Here is a 7,031-nt window from a genome sequence, read left to right on the forward strand (position 1 = left end):
TGCTATGTGTTCAATGGAGGGACCCAGGTGACGATACTAGGTGAGTCTCCCCCATTCTCTCTCATTGGGGACCAGAGTCAAATTTGAGAGCATTTTTCTTTCCTTTCTGTCCTGAGTGTGGCCTGAGGTCTGAATCACTCTGGCATTCTGGAACCTTCACCTTTTTGTCTGGCCATCCCACCCCCGGTAGCCTATTCCTGCTCTGAAACACCTGGCGGGGACAGAATGGGCCAGTTCCAGTGACCTCTTCCTACCTTTCCTCACTATGACTCAGAGCTCTCTCTCCAGTTAACCATCTCCTCCAGCCGCTAGGGTAGAAGGAGTCCTCATTTTTCTATATGGGATATTTTCATTCTTATCCAGAATAGCCCAGAGAATGTTTCAGAATAGAAGACAGGCCAGCAGGACAAGATAACCCACCTTCTGGACCTTCCCTATATTTACCATTCTTGTAGTGACCATGTCCACCCCCAGTGGTCTTGGGGCCCCACTGCCTATGGTTCCCCAGGGCCTCCTTGTTGATGTCTAAGCTCCTCCCTGGAATCCTGGGGTCTCACTGTCTGGGACTGTGAGGTAAGAAGCTCCTCCTTGGAAGGGAGGAGAACCTGAAAAACAGAAACCTTGTTGAATACAGATAGACCAAGCCAGACAGACAGAAGCCCTATATGAAGATACTAGGGATATTTACCTGAGGGGAGATCTCAGACAGCCCGATGCTGTAGGACAGATGGATTTCCCAAGGAGATACAAGGTCTCAAGGCTGAAGCCAGCCAGGACCAGAGGAGCTCAGGGGTGGGATGGTGAGTTATGAGGATGGGTGAACCTGCAGAGAGACTAAGACGAAAGACAGGGTGCCAGAGCTTCCCTGATTCAGGCACTGGGATTCCCCTGACAAACATGAGGGGTCTTTCCAGGCCCCATGCCCATCATCCCCAGCCCTGCTCCCTACACTGAATCAGCTCTCAATACAATGTCCTTTCGTCAATCAGAAACCATTGCTCTCTGTTCATTTTTTGGTCTCATATTTAATTTGCAACCTTCCAGGATCCTCAAGGGAGGTACATGCAATCCTTGGCACCCAGTGGGAAAGCAACCTGAGGGGAAACAAAAATACTCACGGTCTTCCTGGGGGCATCTCCCAGGAAACTAGTCAGGACATGAGGAGTCTGGTCACCTGAAGGAGTCTGGTCACTAGAACCTCAGTACCTCTGTCCCCTCCTTCCCCCATTCCTCCTCTAGCACACAGCTATGCCCACTCCCTGCTACCTCCCTGGTCGGAGTTGGCCAGGGCTGCTGACTTCCAGATAAGCCCTCCCTCCCTGACTTTGTGGGGACCCTCTATACCCCCAGTATCCTCTCTTTCCTTTGGCCTGGACCCCCTCTGCTCCTGGTCCTCACCTCCTGTATGCCCTCCTCCCCCTCTGCCCAGCTCAGCTCCCACCCACTTTGACCCACTCCATGTCACTCCCTCAGGCTGGAGCACCCATAGAGTTCAGGACATTCCAGTAATTTGGCTCCACAGGCTCTTAAATCTGGGGACCACTCTGATTTCTCACGCGATGGCAGTTTCAGAGATATAAGAGGAATAGGAGGAAGCCAGGAAGGAAACTGTCCCATAAAAGGCCTGCCCCGAGGTTCAGGTACTTCCCAAAATGAGCTCTGAGCTCCCCAGGAATCAATGCAAGGAGGGAAATAAGTGCCTCCTAATTTCTCTGAGAATAAACACAGCCTTTGCTGGTGGGAAACTGGTGTCTCAGTGCTGTCTCAGGCATCTTGTACCATAATAAAAAGTGGGGACGTGTTTTACCCGAGGCCTCCCCATTGATGGGAATCAGGCTCTGACATACAGATAACTACCTGGCAGTCTCAGGATATGGCAATGACCATGAGGAGGCTATAGCTGCTTCTGCATAGGGAGTCCTCTGTCTCCTTTACTACCAGGTCACCATCACCAGGTGGTGTGGGGGTGCTTACATGGTTTCAGTTCCCTGATTTGCCCCAGTGTGGCTCAGCCAGGCAAGCTCCTGCCCCTGGATCCAGAATGGACCCTTGGCACAAAGTCACAGCTCCCTGCATCCACTGCATCTCTAAGCCCACTCCTACTCCGCCTGGATAGCCCCTTGGGTATTCCAGGACCTATGAGCCACTCCCCCACTCATGACCCAACTCTGCCAAAGAAAGATGGGGTACTATCTCAGGTGTGTGGCTCAGAAAGTCACCTGCCATCTTCTGGGGAGGGGGATGGAGCATCATTTATTCAGAACTATCTCCATTCAATCCTGGATGTTATTGGGAAAACCAGCATCCATCCGGGGACTTTCTTGGTGGCACTGGGGGCTTTGGGGGTCTGGGGTTCTGGCTGCTTTCTGACAATGAGGGGTGGTGAAAGGACCAAGGACCCTCAGCCCTTCCTGCTGGATCCCTGGGCTCCCACTCCTCCCCTGCACTATGAGGGGCTAGAGGGGGATGGGCCAGGCATGTCATTGTGGGCAGGGGCCACACTAAGTGTCCTGGGGAAATCTGTCCCTTGGCTCCTTGAGTTCATTTCCTATGGCTGCTGTCACAAATCATTACAAACTGAGTGCCTGAAAACAACACACACTTATTCTCTTATAGGTCTGAAGGTCAGAAGTCTGAAATGGGTCCCGAAGGCAGAAATCCAGGTGTCACAGGGCCACCCCTTCTGGGGACTCCAGACTCCTCTGGATCCCTGTCTGCATTCCTGGACTTTCGACCCCTCCTTCCCTCCTGTCAAGGCTTCAGTGGCATCTTCAAGTCTCTGTCCCTTGTTCTCTGACCTCTGCTTCCACTGCCACATCTCCTCTCTCTCTGAGCCTCCCACCTCCCTCTTCCCTTGGGAAGACCCTACCTGGGGCCACTCACATAATTCAGAATCATCTCCCCACCTCAAGGTCCTTAATTCTATCACATCTGCAAAATCCCTGATACCAGGTAAAGGAACGGGTTCTGGGGGTTAGGACATGGACACCTTTGGGGGCCTTATTCAGCTTGTTACAGCAAATACTTGGCACACAGGAAGAGACAAGGCACACACACTCAAGGAATCAGAAAAGACTGTTTATTGTGCACCAGTGCCTGCCCAGCAGAGTCACCTCCAAAGGCTGAGCCCCGAACCTTGGTATCAGCCTCCTTTTATGGATGGGATGGTAGGGGGTTGAGAGACAAAAGAAAAAGGCGAGGGAGCACTTATCAGTGGTGCTATCTGACAGTTGGTGAACACAGGAGACAAACAAGATTACAGAAGCCAAAAGTATGCAAGGGGAATAATCCAGCCTTGGGCATCTGGCTGGCCCCTTTTATCTTGTTTTTATTAGCTTTTCTTTTCAAGCTGACCACAACACTATTGCTCAGTTTTCTAGGGGTGTGGGAGCTTTCTTCCATGTTCCTCTCCCTCCCTGCATCCTGCCCAGTCTGGGCCACTACTAGGGCCTCCTTGGCCCAGGCTCACCCCGCACCGCACCACCCCGCCCCACCCCACCCGCCTCTTTCAGTCCCTTCTCCTCCTAGGGTCACAGGAAAAGGACTTTGATTTTAGCTATGGCTTTGGGGCATTTCTTCCAGCTGGTCCCCAGCTAAATGCTCTCTAGGCCTTACTTGTCAGTCATCAAACTGCCCTTGGAAGAAGATCCTATTATGATCCTTGTCCTATGGATGGAGACACCAGAGCCCAGAGACCCTGAGTGACCTGCCCAGGGTCACAGCAAGAACTGAACCTGGACACCCCAACACCATCTACTCCAGATCTCAGCTGACCCCGGGTCCCAGGCCACCCTCAGCACCCTGCCCACCCAGGCCAGGCCCTCCAGATTTGTCCAGCTTTATCCCTGGAGAGCTCTGAGTCCCCCTGGACTCACCTCCCTGCCCTAGGACCCACGGCCTAAGAGGACAGAGTTGTAGGGACCAATGAGGGACTGAGGGGGACAGGGCCTCAGGTTGGAGTATCTGCATTCCTCATGCTTCTTCACCTTCCTCTGGGTCAAAAATCAGGGTCAGGGCATGCAGGGGAGGGGCCAAAAGAAGGTCCCCTCCTCCTGGAGACTCAGTCTCAGTCCTGGGAGGTGAAGGTCACAGCAGGGCTCATCCTTGGCTGCCACACCACCAGGAGACTCAGTCCCTGGCAGCTGGCTTCTCCAGCCTAATCCCCCGACTCCCTTGTGCTAGCTGCTCCCCCTCAGGATCCAGGGATTCTCGGTAACACCTTCAGAGTCAGGGGGGATGATCTCCTCATGGAAAAGCACACAAAACTCTCTGAATGGGGGTCCAGGGAAAGGGGGTCTAGTGCCAAGCACAGCCACTGCTTCAGGGCTGGCTGTTGAATGGAGCCATTGACTCAAGTGGAATTCTCCAGATGGCACACACCCTGACAGGTGAGGACAGCAGGCTGCTTTCCCATTCTGTTCTTGGCTCCCCCCACCTCAGTCCACTTTCACCTCTGCCCTTTCCTGCTGAGAACCTTCCGGCACTCCCATTTCCTCTAGGATTACATCTGCTGCCCTGAGATGTCACCAAACCTCCAGGGGAAGGTGCAGAAGGGCATTCAGCAGAGGGGACCTGACTTCTGGAACCTTCAGGCCCCAGGATGGACAGACACCCTGTGAGGAAGTGAGGCATGGCAGGGCTGGAGGGTGATTGGCCTCTGGGACCCAACTCCCAAAAACTCTCCCACCCAAGTCCCCTCAATGAAATCTCAGTGACACCCATTTCCCTGCCATCACTGTAAATGCAAGCCACTCCAGTCCCCTTCCCCTGGCTCTGACTGGTCTGGCTGCAGCCAGCAGTCAGGGCGGCCTCAGGGCCCCCACTCCATCTCTATCAGAGAGCAGCTTCTCAGGCCCAGCACCAGCTTTCAGGCCTCAACATCTCAAATGTGAGGAGCCACCATCCCTCCCAAGATGGCCATGACAGGACCACAGACATGATCCCAGGTGGAAGAAGTGACCCAGAAGTAATGAAATGCCTGGCCTCAGGGATGGCCCATCTGTAACCTGACAAACTCTTGAGGATTCTATTTCCCAGTAAGAAAATAATGGGGCATCGGTGTGTGAACCCATCCTCTAACAGACTGTGTGGGAAACCCCCCGTAAAGCTGGGTCACTGGGCAGTCTGTCAGGGCCTCTGACCTCCCTCGGTTATTAGGCATCCCTGGTGACTTCCAAGGCACTCAGTCACTCCAGAGTAGACCATCTGGTGCCCCAGGATACCCCTCCAGGCACCCCTTCACCTTTGCACACTCTGACCCTCCAGGATGGCACATCCAGGCCAATCTACCTTCCAGTCACCTTCTCCTGTCCCTCTGGCAGTAAACCCACTCTTTCTCCCACCCCAGAACTCATCTCAGATGCCACCTTCTCTCCTGTTGCTACCTACCTCTCACCTGCCCCCTATAGCATGACTCTAAGGACTCTGGGGCTCCACGGCCCCTTTACCTTGTCTCAAACTAGCTGGTCTCTCTGTCACCCCACCTCTCCCCTACATTTGCCAGGGTATCATCGATGGCCCTCAAGTGTCCTAATCCAACTGTCTCCTCACAGTCTTCCCCTCTGCCGACCTCTAGGTGGACTTGAGAACCGCACACCATTCTCCCCATCTTGAACTCCTCAAGCCCCCAAGGTCCCTCTCCTGAGCCTTCTTCTCTATCCTCTACCCTCCTCCATCCACTTTGTTCTGGTATTGCCCCTCAGGGTCACAGGGAGCTAGCCCCATCAGCCACTCTTTCTAAGTCATAAACTGGATCTAAAAAGAGCTTGTTGTTGTTTGTTTTTGTTGTTGTTGTTGTTGTTGTTGTTTTTAATGGGCCCTATCTCCCAGCCTGGCCCTGGGCTCCACAACTCAACCAGGCTGCTGACCTCACTTCGGATGGTGGTGCCCTGCCCCAAAAGAGCCCAACAACCTGAGTCAGCTTGATGGGAGGCGGGGGGGGGGGGTGCTGAGGTGGGGGCCACACTTCCCTCCATTCCACAGAGGCTTGACTGAGTGCTGGGTCAACATCACTGGGCCCCTCCAGGACTGCTGCCCAGCAGTGGGATTGTCCCCTGTTCTGCCACAGTTGTTTTCTCATGGGCCATATGGACAGTGTCCCCTCGCTGAGCACTGCTTCTGATGTCTGACATGCTCTACCTGTGTAATTCCCAGATCCCCACCCCCCTCAACACACACAGGCAGGTGCTAATACCCCTCCACACACACACACACACACACACACACACCTTAGGGATGAAGAGACAGAGGTTCCCAGAACTGGTCAAGGCCACACAGAGGATAGACACCCAGGCTTCCTGACCCAAGTCACCGCCCCTCCCCCATGCCAGACAGGAAGCTGTGCCTGCCTGGTTCCTGCTGGTGTTCAGGGATCCCCAACCTGAGGCCACTGTCCCATAGGAGGAGGCTGTGCCTGTGTCAGACCAGGAAAAGGTGCTGGGCACATAGAACCCCACAACCTCCAGAAATCAGGGGCATCCTTAAGGCTCTTTAGAACCTGAGTTCTTCGTTCTATATTGATTTAGTGTGGGTAGGATGCAGGCAGGAGGGGAGTCAAGGGAGGACTCTGAATCCACAAAGCAAAGCAGGCGTGGGTGCTGTATATCTATTTTACAAAGAATTGAGACTCTGACGGTGTGAGGAGGGGCACTGCTAGGGCCACATGGTGAGTTGCCGTTGACCTGCTCCCCAGGATCTTTCCACAGCAGCTCATCCCAACACATGTCATTCATTCATTCGCACATTCATTCATTCAACAAACCCTCAGTGAGCACTGCTATGGGCCAGAGCTGGGTGCAAGGGACAAAGACCACCTACCCCAGAAGAGCTCATGTGCTACAAGGAGACAACTGTGGAGACTACTGCTGACCCCCACCCTCATCCTTTTTTTTTTTATGGCTATAAATATTTTATTTTTTTATTTATTTTTTTAAATATGAAATTTATTGTCAAATTGGTTTCCATACAACACCCAGTGCTCATCCCAACAGGTGCCCTCCTCAATGCCCATCACCCACCCTCCCCTCCCTCCC

At 53.5% G+C, this 7,031-nt stretch overlaps 1 long non-coding RNA gene across 1 annotated transcript; it reads left to right on the top strand.

The window, feature by feature from the left end:
• On the top strand, positions 1-5,763 carry LOC115528730. Its single transcript, XR_003973358.1, has 2 exons — positions 1-40; positions 2,617-5,763. It is a non-coding gene; the product is annotated as an uncharacterized LOC115528730 (long non-coding RNA).
• The last annotated feature ends 1,268 nt before the right edge of the window (positions 5,764-7,031 follow it).

Source organism: Lynx canadensis, chromosome D3 (assembly GCF_007474595.2).
Source record: "Lynx canadensis isolate LIC74 chromosome D3, mLynCan4.pri.v2, whole genome shotgun sequence".
Lineage (NCBI taxonomy): Eukaryota > Metazoa > Chordata > Mammalia > Carnivora > Felidae > Lynx > Lynx canadensis.